Source organism: Ochotona princeps, chromosome 2 (assembly GCF_030435755.1).
Source record: "Ochotona princeps isolate mOchPri1 chromosome 2, mOchPri1.hap1, whole genome shotgun sequence".
Classification (NCBI taxonomy): domain Eukaryota; kingdom Metazoa; phylum Chordata; class Mammalia; order Lagomorpha; family Ochotonidae; genus Ochotona; species Ochotona princeps.
The window spans coordinates 59,448,973-59,462,949 of NC_080833.1; the positions used below are offsets into that span (position 1 = coordinate 59,448,973).

The following is a 13,977-nucleotide window of genomic DNA, read 5'->3' on the forward strand; positions in this document are numbered from 1 at the left end:
ATCACATTTCCAGTGTTTTATGCTTCAAATACAAGAGTAGTCATTTTCAGCTTCATTTTTCAAGTTGGACATTAGATGAATGTTCTCAGAGAGTGCAGAGTAAATGCAATACATTTTAGCTTTGCTTCCCATTGGAAAAATGGTCTTGGTGAGGAGAACACTTCATCTGTACTGCAGTCAAACTATACTCCTATAATAGCTCTCCTATAGTGAGTGATCACTGGGAGCCAGGCATTGGGCTAGATGCTTTATGCTTATGATTTTCTCACAGTAATACGCAGAACTAAATGACTTTATTCCAATTCTATCAATGTGAAACCTGAAGTTCAGAGAGGCTGGATGATTGGTCCAAGGTCACACAGCTACTTACTTCAATAAATTGGATTTTAATTCAGGTGTGTTGATTCAAAGCCTGAGTTTTCAATATTTTCTTTGCTCTGATTTGCTCTTCTCAATGTTTTAGGTGTCCCTGACTCAGTCTTATTCTGTTTCTCTAGCTTTATACAGAGTTCTGACGCTGAGAACTTGATCTCTTACGTGTGCTTTATTTATTACATTGTTATTAATTGTAATAATGTTATATTTCACTGTCAAATCCCAGAAGACAAGGGAAATATCCGGTGGTGCTTTGCATATTAGGAGATGAAGTCATAGTGCCTAACGGAGTAATGCTCAACATGATTTTTAGTAGCACAGCCCATCTCTTCATGCATCAAATTATTTTTGAACCATCAATAATGTGCCAGGCATTTCTCAAGACACCAACAGTCAAATTCCTGACAAGATGTAGTTTATGTTGCAGAGACTCCAGATCTTAGAGCACAGACTATCTGTCGGAATCTGGGTTGGATGTGAAACCAGGATTTAAACTGAGGTACATGCGCACAGGATCTGGCCATCCCAAGAGTGATATCCCTGCTACACTAAGTACTCAGCATTTTTTAATACTTTTTAAATTTTTGTCAACCAAGGGTTTCTGTCCTCATATGAAAGGTAACAAAATATATGAAAAGTATTTACAAATAAAACTTTACTTATTTGCCAAGTGCTGTGACTCTGTTTTATTTGTAAGAGGTACAGGGAAGATTACATTGACCCTATTCCTACTGCTCTCACAGGCTTTCATTTCTTCACTCCAGTTGCACTAACAAGCGGCAATCTTTTATGATATCCAAGTATTATTGAATATGAAATAACCATATGTAACAGGAGATCCATGTTGGTATTGATAACCTGATTAGTTTAATTATTCGCTTGTTTGTCAAGAGAACTATGGCTCTTTACAAACAAAAGCATGAAATCCGGAACACTGCCTGAACACCCAGGTGTAATGAACTGAAATAAAAACCTAATTCATTATTAAAAAGTTTTTATGCAGCACAGAATGCATATGACTTTGCACGAGGTACTTTACCACACAAATTAAAGAAACATTCTCCTATTAATTACATAGGGCTGCTTAGGCTATTATAATTATCATTGTGCAGGGAAAATTTTCATAAATGTCATATGGAAACAAGGAAAATGACAAGAAAAAAGTATTAATTTTAATAAAATGGGTCTGATAGCATATTTGTATTAGGGAGACAAAGGGTTATGGCTGTAAGGTAATTCACGTTGGAGTTCCATGTGGATTTCATTTTTGTGCCTAAAGTTAGAACCATAACCTAAAAATATTTTGGTTTTCATTGGGAATATGGAAATTTGTATTATTGAGAGTTATTACTGTACACCTTTTAGACCTAACTGCTTAAGAGGAATAACATTTATCTACTTATTTATTCTTTCTTCTTTAATCAATTCAACAAATATTTGTATCATGGACCACATAATGAAAAGTAAACAATATTCTTGCCTCATAGCATTTCCTTGAGTGCTATAAATCGAAATGGAAATAAATCATAGCAACAAACAAAGGAACAGTAAAGTATGCTATTTTATATGTTGCAGTGAGCTCCTTTCTGATAAGGTAATATTCAAGCAAATAAAAGGAGTCGTAGAGCTACTTGTTGAAAATCACCAGAATGAGAGGAAACAGGAAAGTTAAAAACCCTGAATGGACAGCTCAGTTGAGGTGGAAATGAATCTTAGAGATTTAACATTAATATGCAAAGAACAAAAAATGGTTATCATTGCTCTAGCGGAGTAAGTGGGAAGAATCCAAAAGGATTAGCTCTGGGAGATTGGATCCCAGATTCTCTATGTGCTAGCAGCCAGGGTAAAGACTTGAAGTTACATTCAGGAGGAAGTAGGACTTTTTTTTTTGGCAGAATCATGGCTTGATTGGGACTTGATGAAGATTCTTTGCTTGTTGTGTGGAACATGATCTGCAGAGAGGCAGGAGAAGAAAATAGCAAGGCATCAAGGAGACTATGTGTAGTAACCCTAAAAACATGAGAGAGACACTGTCCAGTCCACTGCGAAACAGAGAATGAGAGAGAATTCACTTCAAGAAATCACTGATCCTTTGGAACCTAAATCAATGTATTTTAGTTAACTGGCAATGTCTTGCCACTTCAGATGAGATTCCAAATTGAAACTATACTGATCCTTTGTATTAAAAAAAGGGGTTCTATGGCTGTATGAATGTCTTACTATACCAATAAGGTTACTTTTCTACGTTACCTTTCTTAGATTATGATCTCTCCCCAATTTTTCTTTAAATATTTATTTATTTTTGGAAAGTTGGATATACACAGAGGAGGAGAGACAGAGAGGAACTTTCATCCGATGATTCACTTCCCAAGTGGCTGCAATGGCTGGAGCTGAGCTGCTCTGAAGCCAGGAGCCCAGAGCTTCTTCCAGGTCTCCCATGTGGGTGCAGGGTCCCAAGGCATTGGGCTGTCCTTGACTGCTTTGCAAGGCCACAAGCACGGAGCTGGATGGGAAGAAGGGCTGCCGGGATTAGAACCAGTGCCCGTATGTGATCTGGGTGCTTGTAAGGTGAGGACTTTAGCCACTAGGCTACTATGTCGGGCTCAATCTAGCTCCAAATTTAGGAAACCATAGAATCTATATGGTTTCAGTTATAAACTTTATATCCTTGGGACATATTCTGAGTATGCTAGAATAATTTTAAAGGTTTATTTGCTTTTATTGGAAAGGCAGATTTATAGAGAGGAGAAACAGAGATAAAGATCTTCCATCTGTTGGTCTACTTCCCATAAATAGCAGTAATGGCTAGAGCTGCCAATCCAAAGCCAGGAGTCAGGACTTTTCCTGGGTCTCCCAGGACTTGGCCTATCCTTTGCTGCTTTTCCTGGCTAAAAGTAAACCAGGGAGTGCTGGAGTCCAGCTCCAGCTGAGTCCGGAACTCGGGAAGGGTGCGTGGATGAGACGTGAAGAGAGAAAGAAAGGAGACGGACCACCAGATTCCTTGATCGTAGTGGACTAAGCGAGAAAGCTGTCCGCTTTATTTATACAGAAGCAGTACAAACTTTTTTCTTAGGAGCATATTGACATAGCTTCAGGGGGGCACAATTTACAACTTTTTGAGAAATGATTGAGGAAGGATTCCACATTCCTTGCTTATCTTGGCTTGCCAGTCTTCATCTGCTCTCCTCAGGTCTGGGCTATAACCTAGGCGCCATCTGTGTCAACCAGACCCCTACCTTGAATTACGTATGAGTTAAAAGAACTGGGGCCTTGGTCTATGGGGATCGGGGTTATTGACATTAGTTGGCCATAGGTCTGTAAGCTCACACAGTTTGTTAACCAAACAAGTAAAGCAAGGGTAAAAACGGCGGAAAGAATTGCAGTTAGCAATGAGCTAAGTTACTCTATTTAAGTTTCAACTCTACAATGGATGAGTGAGTGTTTCCAAAGACAATTCTACAGATTGTTTCAGTATTAGACAAGGCATTATCCATTCCAATGTTGCAACCAAGAGTTTTTCAGTAGACAACACATCTTATGCAGTAATACACTCCTAATACAATTCTTATTCAACTTATCTATCACTAAATGGGAGAAATACATCAAGAGAGAAAAAACATGAAGATCTAAGACAAAAAGTTTTAAACATTACATTCCTCTACAACTGCAGGCTCTACAATTTCATAAGTGATCAAACAATAATCAAAAATATATCTTTATGATGTTAGTGAAATCACCCTGTATTTCCTCTAGCTAAAATTTATGAAAACAACTAAAACAACTACACTTTCTATACTCTGAAGAATTGCAAGGACAGGCTAACCTTTAAGACCACAGTAACCATATTTTTTGCCTTAGCAGGATAGGCTTCAGGATTACAGTAGCTATATTCTTCGTCATAGCAGGATGGCCTTTAGGGTCACAGTAACTATATTCTTTGTCATAGCAGAATGACCTTTAGGGTCACAGTAACAGGATAACTTTTAGGGTTCCTCTTATCAAGCCATTCCCCAGAAAGCATGCTAAATATCTGGGCCAGATTTTATGGCAATGGGTAAACAGCACAGACTTAATTATACTCCTGTGTGTAGTTAAAGGCCCACTCACCAGGACATCCTCAGTAACATTAACTCTTAAGCTCACATTGGTTGTAAAGGCCATCTCACAGGGACAGACAATGCCTCAATAGATTACAAAATTCTTAGTGGGGTGGTTGAGCGCCCATGCGAAGGGGGGTGAAAACTGCGTCAAGGTGGTCAGAGATGAATCCACCTAGCCCTGCTAAGCAGCTGGAAGCTCCCCGGGCCCTGCCAGTCAGGGAGCTGTTCTCTTCACACCTTCGTGTTATTCACACCTACTGCATGGACTCCATCAAGGGAGTTGGATTGGAAGTGGATCAGCCAGTGCATGAACTGGTGCCTGTATTGGATATTGGCATTTGCATGCAGAGGATTAGCTTGTTGAGTCACCATGCTAACCACAGAGAAAGCTAGAATATTGAACCAGTGGATCTCCAAATTCTATTTTATACCTTAAGGTATGTGGTTTATACCTTTAAAAGTGAACTTCTATTACTAATTTTTCAGGCTTCCAACTGCTTGTAAGTTACAATGTACTCAATTTCAAGTGAGGAGAAAGTTTCAATGATTTGTACCATTAGGAACTTGGTCATTTGTTTGCCTGCATTAGATAAATGCATCTGAAAATAGTAAGTCTCCAACTGGAGATAAGACAGTGAAAATTATAAGTATGTTTGTCCAAGTTACACAAAACATTCGGTGTGTACTAAAAAAAAATCCATGTTTTAAAAACATACTTGGCAGGACCTTACTTGGGATCATGATCAAACAATGAAGCCATGGTCACTGTTCCTAAAGACTATTTCTTTTTTCTGCTATGTTCCTTTTTTTTTCTCTGTGAATTTTGGGTCTGAATTAGCATATAAGATGAATTTACTAGAAATAAGGGGCAAATGTATGCATGCCTATGCATTTTTGTTTCTGGTATATTGTCTTCCAGTGGAGAGTTTTGTTGTTGTTGTTATCAGATGTTATCTTTCAATAATACCAATGCAGTAAAGAAGATGTGGAATCTCTCACATCATAAGTATAATGGTATCCTTTGGGATACACTGATTTTTATGCATTTCTGAAATTTAAGTTAAACTTGTTAATGACAAAATGCTTATGACTGTGAGCTGAAGCAAATGCACAGTGAAAACAAAATCAGTTTTACAGGAATGATACTAGATACATGTAATTAAAATGCAAAGACAGATGTTAGGAAGCCAGCAGTGTAGGGTCAAACAAGGGGTATTTAACACCTGGGTGATTAGATGTTCGGAAAAGAAGAGTTGTCCCTTTTTATTCATGCTATGGGATTATATCTTGCATTGTTTTGCCAGTCATTTCAGGATGAAGAAAATGAAAGGTTCTTCATCCAAAACTATGCTCTGCAGGTGCAAGCAACAGAACCCCTGCATTTGGCACCTAACAAGCCTAATCAAGATTCCTTCTCTTTGTTATATGACAACAGCCACAAAGACCTTCTTCATTTTTTTGCCCTTCTTTGTGCAAGTTTTGGTGATATGCAGGGTTTTTTATGAGTAAAACATAAAAGAGTGAATTCAAGTATTAACTTATTAGCCTTACTAAATGAAGATATTTCAATTGAAATTTTAGAACTCCAATGGCAAAAGAATTTCAACACCACCTTCTCTCAAAATAATGGACAACAATGAAGCTGTTACATTAAATGACTGCAACGAGTAAATGAGAATATCCAGAAAGAAAGAGTGATTTTAAATTTCAAAATGGAAGAGAATCATGAAGAAAGTACTGTTTGAAAGCACTGTAGTAAATAAACATATTAAACCTGGTCTAGCAGGAGTGGGGAACTTTTGGGCCCCTATCATATAATACCTGTGGAACCATTTGATATAGTTCTACCAAGGAAATCACAAACAGGACTTGAAATTAAATAAATCTAATTTTAAGCATGTGATTTTGCATGGTTCACAAATGATGCTAGAAAGATCCAAATGACCATTTGCAGAAAAAAGTGCCCTACGCTGATAAGGGTCTAGAATTTATGGGTTACAATTAAGCAACCTTACTATAATGGAGCCTTTGAAACAGTTTAAGCTTTCATTGTCTGCCAGGAACATATCAAATAGCATATGTTCAGAATGTTGTCATAGATGATGATGATGGTGATTTTTAGATGAATATTTTTTTCCTGGAGGATAGATGGAAACTCAAGGTAGAAAATAATAATAATCTTGGGAAGATTTCACAGAGATCGTATGGTCAACATGAATTAAAACCCATGTGTCCTTACTTTAAGAACTAATGCTACTACATAAGAAGCTGAGAAATTTGTTACATTTTAAAGAAAATAAAATTATAAAAATACAGATGGATCATAATCTTCATTACTTACTGAATTCTACATTGAATTAAACTTCTAATTAGCATTTAGAGAGATTAAAAGATTTGATTTGTAATATACTTCCAACTTCTCTGAGATTTTAAGTATTTGCAAAGTGGTGAAATATTGTGTTTAAGATTCTGCTTTATAGTTGAACAAAAGTGGTTCCAACATTCACTATTAGAATTACTTAACTGCATTAAACTTCTTTTCTCATCTGTGACATAAATAGTAACTACTGCACAGGATTGCTGTACAGACAATTTAAAACAATACATAGAAAGTGCTAACCTTAGTGCTTTGCGCTGAACAGTCAATAAACACATTAGTTAAAATGAGAATTATTACAGAAGAAGAGCCATTCTCCCTTTTAGACAAAGGAAACATGTTAAGAAATGGAAAACAGAATTAATATATAGAAAAAAATTGCTTTGTTCCTGAATGCATATTAACTTAAAATTGAGGTAGTATATCACTTTTCATGCTCCTGGAATTTTATTCTTGTCCTACTTTTCACTGTAGTTAATAAGATTTTTTATTTCTGAAGGACAAACACTGTAGATTTCTTATTTCTTTTTTGATGAAGGAGCAAATTGTTTGGGTTTAATTATGAGAAATAACATAACAAAAGGTATTCTTTTTAGAAAGAAGGGAAATTGTGGTTGTAAATTACTTGTTCAAGCATATAAAAGATCAGTGTATTGATTCAGTTAAACACATGAAGGAGTTTTCTCCTTCAAAGGAAAAAGAATGAAGAATTGAATTTTGTATGTACAGTTGATCTTAACGGTTTTAGTAAACATTTACTATTCAATATGACAATGTACTAGTCTATGATCTCTGATTTCCTTGTATTTCCGGAGCAACAGTGAAACCGAAATACTGTGTAAAACAGTTACAGCTATAAGTTATGTGATTGCATATGAAATCTAATTTTACCTGCATTAATTAAAAACTCTTACATTGGTCATCTATATGCTCAGATAAAAATCTGTCCATTTTTTGAAATTACAATTGAAGATATTCTTATTTTATAGTTAAATTTAATGTTTTCATTAGTGCTTAACTCTTTCAAGGAAATTAAATACAATAAGCTCACATTATTCATTAATACTGTAGTGTAGATGATCTGATTTTGTATTGATTATGCCTGTGCATTTGTTATAGACCATTGGAGGATGGATTTACGGATTTATGGACAGGTGTGTGACTTATGAAGAATAAATAAAAGCACATGAAGCACCACATACTTTGGTGGTGCTCAGGGAAATTCAGTCACATCATATCAACAACAGTGAAATTTCAGCTTCAAGTGGTTGCTCCCTTAAGGTCAGCAATACTCATTCCAGTGATGCATCCACTGTACAATATGTTAGATTTATTGGGCCACCAACTGTACAGTAAAAATTAAATGGTTCATTGTTTTCTTATCTGCTTGCCAAACTTTTTCTATTGACTTATTCATCATTTTATCTCTTCTCTGGTGTCAGTAATGCCTAAACGATAGCTGTATGTGGTTGATTTGGACATACTGGATGAGTCTGAAAGAACTGTGAAGTAGGGGATTTTTAGAAAGTCTGATAGCAAAAGCTTCTCTATGGCACAAATCTTAAAAATCCTAAAAAATTTTGAGTGCATTTTTTCTTGTTGAACTAAGTTCTGTTATAAAGTTGTAATTAGCTACTGCTCAACAATACAATTATAAAACCTCCAATTCTTGGGGAAAAAATGAAAATACCACTGTGCTTTTTTTTCCCATGGGAAAATATTTCCAGTTGTAACAAGCTATAGAAATGTGTTGTTAGGACTTCCACAATATTTATTGTTCTGTTTTACATCTGCTACATTTACAAAATTAAGACAGACATCCTAAAGTGTGAATCAACAAGACTTGTAAATCAATTTATGAGTTCTGCAGCCTATCAAGCAAATTGCAAACTCAAAGAGCAAAAAGATGTATTTACAATAGAGGGGATGTGGATTGGTGGAATCTTTCCTTAGGCCAATTTCTCACTGGATAGTGATTCCCTGTTGCCAAAGACCAGCTTTTTGTAAACCTCTAACGACAAATTTGAAGATTAAAGAGCATCTTTGGTTTGTGTTCCTTCTGTCTTCATAGAATAATCACAGAATCAGATTTCCTAGTTGACCTAATAGTTTATTATTTCTTCCTGTTAGTTTGGCTTCAATAATTTTAAAAGGGAACCTTTCAAAAGCTGATTAAAATTCAGTTATTAATTTTTTTACTTCTAAAGAATGAATCATTTATTTTTTTAATATATTCTAAAAATTATTTTCTAAAAATACTGTACTGGAAAAAAAGAAAACTTTGATTACTAGCAAAAGAGAAACAAAAAAGAAAACTTGCAGTTTAGAAATGCAGTATAAACTATTCTGTCTTAGTGCCAATACTTACCAGCAATTCAGTCCCCTGCCCAATGTGGAGGAAGAATGCTAGAAGTCTAGCAACACTATAAAAAACATGTTCAGAGAATGACATTTTCCAAGATGACAGACACAGATTCTATGGTAAGAAAATGAATGTTAAATTACTACCACTTTAATCCTCTTCATTTAGAAAAAAGATTTATACCAACAGAATGGGAGACCTATGCACAACAGATAGAGGACTAACATTCAGTATTTACAAGGAACTCCAGAAACTTAACCAGAGCAAAACAAGCAACCAGTTAATGTGCAAATGTTATGAACAGATATTTCAAACTGTAAAGTTGAAATGGATGACCAACACCTGAAAAAAGCATAGATTTTCTAGCAATTAGGGAAATAAAATTAAAACCATAATAAGATTCTACCTAATTCTGATGAGAGTGGAGTACACACAGAAATCAACAAATAATAATTGCTAGTGCTGCTGTTGGGTGGTAGGAGGGGGAAAAAGGTCCTGTAATTCATTGTTGGTGGGAATGCTAACTAGTACAACTGCTATGGTAGTCAATATTCAGTTTCTTCAGGCAATTGAAAATAATCTACCACATGACTTAGCCATTGCACTTCTGAGAATATATTCAAATGAAATGAAATCTATAAAATAAATAGTAACTGCTGCATAGGATTGCCAAAAAATGGAGACGTCTTATCTAAGTGCAGTGTATCTTAAGAAATCAAGATGAGAAGAATGGTGAGAAATCTGTAAAAATTAGTAAGTTTCTGTAGGAATAAGAATGTTGCACAAAAGGAACACAAAGTCATCTTTCCTGTAAAGATTAAATACAAACATGGATTGTGAAGTAACAGTAAATAGGAATCTGACAACAGAAGAGAGCCTTAAGAGAATAATTTTCAGACAAAAAAGAAATTCCATGTCAACAAGCATAACACATGAATAAATTACTGAGTACGTTGTTTGGACTTTATCCTTTTCTGTTGATAAATATGTATAAGATTCTTCTGGTGTCCCTCTTATAATCCTAATCTAGAGTTCATTAAATCTAAATTATTAGATCACCTCTTTACTGTTTTCTTCTCGCAAAAATTACTTATATATTTAATGAACAGCTAATCTTACAGGTTTATCATTTAAAAGAAATTTTTATTTGTTTAAAAAACTAAATAAATAGCTTTATTTTTTTTAAGGAAGGAATGTAGGGAGAGACAGAAAGCTTTTTATCCACTGGCTCACTCTCCAAATGATAACTGCAGTAAGAACTCAGGTGAAGCTAGGGGTCTCTGATTCTGGAATTCAGCCTGGGTCTCTCAGATGTTTTGTAGCAACCCAATTACTTGAGCCATAACTGCTACCTCCAAGGCTCCACAATAACAGCAAGTTGGAGCAGAATTAAGAGCCAAAACTCCAAACCAAGTGCCAAAATAAGGGAAGAGGATATTCTAAGGGGAATTCCAAGTCTAAAGCAAAATATTGCTATCACCTGCATGTAAGTCCCCCGTCTAACAGAAGATCACTTGACCATTAAATCAATGAGGTGATGTTCAGATAGTTCATGCGCCATATCTTGTTGATACTTCAGGACTAGACTACTGGCTTCCAGCTTTCCCATATCCTAAGGAACACCTTGTCTTGCTGCTCAGCTTCTTCTGCATGCAAGCAGAGAAATTAAAGGGTCACCATGACAACAAACCAGAGAAGGAATGAGTTGCCATCAGTCCAGCGTTGTCAGTGCCTAACAGCAAAGGCTTGCAACTCTTCATTATTTCACCAGACCACTTTCCCTTGCTTAAACCCTCCTTAAAAACCTTCATAGCATGGCCCTGTGCGGTGGCATAATGGCTGGAGTCTTCGCCTTGCATGCGCCATGCTGAGATCCCTTATGGACACCGGTCTGGAGACCAGAGGAGGCTCCGGGCTCCTGGCTTCAGGTCAGCTCAGCTCCAGCCATTGCAGCCACTTGGGGAGTGTATCAGTGGATGGTAAATCTTCTACTCTGTCTCTCCAAAGTGCCCTCACCTCAAAGTGGGGGCAATTCTTGAGATTGAAGTTTTCTGTTCCTTCCACCATTGACAAATTAAACTTTCTCTTTCTTTTGTCCTGCAACCCTGTCATCATTATTTGAGTTAGCCCCTGGACATGAGCTGAATTTTCTGTAATGGTAGTACCAGGAAAGAAAGAACTGCAGTATGCAGCTCTACTCCTGTATAAAAGTAGGTCTCCAATAAAACTGTTAAATATATCTTGACAACAAAATAGTGGACTCTGTAGCATTGCTTCTACTTACAATGTCATGGCACTTGTAAAGAGCAGAATTCCAGAGTCAAGATGATAGCTGAAGCACTATACTGTTTTGCAAAACACAGAGGACAATGCAGAGGGAGAAGGGGAAGGAGGAAAAGAGGGGGAGATCTATACTTACAAAACTGTAAAATGTAAAATAACAACAACAACAACAAGACTGTAGATACATAAAAGAAAAAAAAGGTAAAGACTGCTTAAGATGATCCTTCCCGTTGGGTTTATTATCAGGCAGCTCTTTCTGGTATGTTCTATTTCATGACCCATGAAGTAGTGGCTTATGAAAATTTTATGTTCTTCTTACCAAAGTAATCCTATGAGATGACTTAGTAATGGCATCAGATAATCTGTCCTAATGTGAATTTGTAGGGGTGTATGTTTTTTGTGTGTCAGTGTTAGCTCTGTTTCTTTCAAAATTAAAAAAATGCTGCATATGGAACCAAACCAAATGTTTCCATGGTGTTTTAAATGTGTGATTGAAAAAATGAAATTGCACAGATCCTACTGGCATTTAGGTAGTAACAGTAATTGGGTAAAAGCGCTAGGTAGAACCGGTTTTGTCTTTTAATATTTTAATGAGCTTTGGGACTTTCATGCATATTAGTTATGTTGCCCTAATTACTCATTATAATTCTAATGTGCATTTTATATTTAATTACAATGCTTATAAAGATTTGGTATGGACAGTAAATTATTATAACTAGCATGTGCTTAATGATTATGAACTGAATTTATATTAACTTTTACACCAGCATTCAGTGTTGGTAACTTTCAGTTTCACCTTGTTGATTAACCACATTGTTTATTTAAACAATGTATTTGTATGGAATTAATTATAAATGTCAAAAAGCACTCTCCACATTTTTATTTTCACAACTTTCATCACATTTTTATTTTGTTTCCTTAGTACATCAAAATAAATAACATTGTTTTTCCTTTATCATAGACTTGATAAAATACGTAAATCAAGAGCTATATTAGATGATTAGAATATTTCTGCTAGGCTGGATCAACTAAGAAGTTTTCTGAGGTGGCAAATACTTAATTTCTTAATATATGTAACATCAAAACATTATTCTCACATTTTGTAGACATTAATAATACTTGGCTTTTTCAATTAGAATAATATTTCCATCTGCAATAATATATTTCCACAAATCTGAAATGTGAATTCTTCTTCTTCTTCTTAGTCATATTGAAAAAATAGCTCCAGATTCATCTTATATATTGAATATCAGTATAGTACCATGCATCCAGTGATCAGTCAATACATGTTAATTGACAATTAGGATGAAAATAAGATATTTTAAACAAATTCATCTTCAGTTAAAAAAATAAAATTGGCTAGAAATTAAATGGAAACAAAATCATTGTTGAGCAGATGTGGTCTACATCTTTGGACTGTATGTAGTCGTATTTCTAACTCGGGTAGTAATTACTTGAGTTGGGCTAAAGGCGGTATGAAAGGTAAATATCACTCAAGAAGCTGTTCTGCAAACTCCCTAAGTATGGACATCTATTTCGTGCAGCAGGTAAGACCTTTGTGTGGTGCAACAATTCCGTTAGCATCTTGTCTGTTGACCAGCTTGTTTGTTTTTTTTTTTTTGTGGGAACTGAACTAAAACTTGAATTCTTGCCTTCTTAACATAAGGCTGATAAAATCTACCTGAATTATTTGTGGCATTAAATAAGACAATATACATAAAGAAGAGTAGAAGGAAGACAGAAAATATAATAAACAGTCCAGTACGTAAGGTTTAGTGCAAAAATGCTACTGCTTACTGTGGCACAAGTGACTGTCAGAGAACTGAACATACCTAACTTACACTTTACACAAATCCTGCAATATGAGATAGCCATTGCTGCAAATCATATGTGTGAATGTATGTAAAAGTATGAATGCATTTACATATCATACATTCATTTGTGTATATGTGTTAAGAGATTATGCACCCATAAACATTTCATTAAATTCGCTAAGTTGCCATTGGTTGGCCATTTGAATAATCTCAAATATTTCATTTTTTACTATGCATTTGAATTATTTCATCATTTGATAATGTTTAGATATTAGTTACCCTGTATATTTATATAAGATATTAATTTGTATCACTGATTTCTAGTACAATTAATGATTAAAAACTACAGATAACATCTGGATTATTCTATATAAATTATATTATGCATTTTTATACAGCCATAAATTGATAGAGCATGCTGTTGCATAACATCACTATTGATAATCATGCTATTGTCTCATTAAATATGTTAGAGTGGCCAAGGTAAGACTATTCCCTAGTTATTCTTTAATATATTTATTTTTGTTTATGAAAGGCACAATAATAGAGACAGAGAGGAGGGAAGAGAGAATATTCCCCATCATGAATTCACTCTCCTTACGACCACCACAACTGAATCTATGTCAAGTTGAAGCCAGGAGCCAAGAACCTTATCCAAACCTCCCA

The 13,977-nt window shown here is 35.3% G+C and overlaps 1 protein-coding gene across 1 annotated transcript in view; it reads right to left on the bottom strand.

The window, feature by feature from the left end:
* NEGR1 (neuronal growth regulator 1) overlaps positions 1 to 13,977 on the bottom strand; it is an 856,411-nt gene that overhangs the window by 192,591 nt on the left and 649,843 nt on the right. The window lies entirely within an intron of this gene.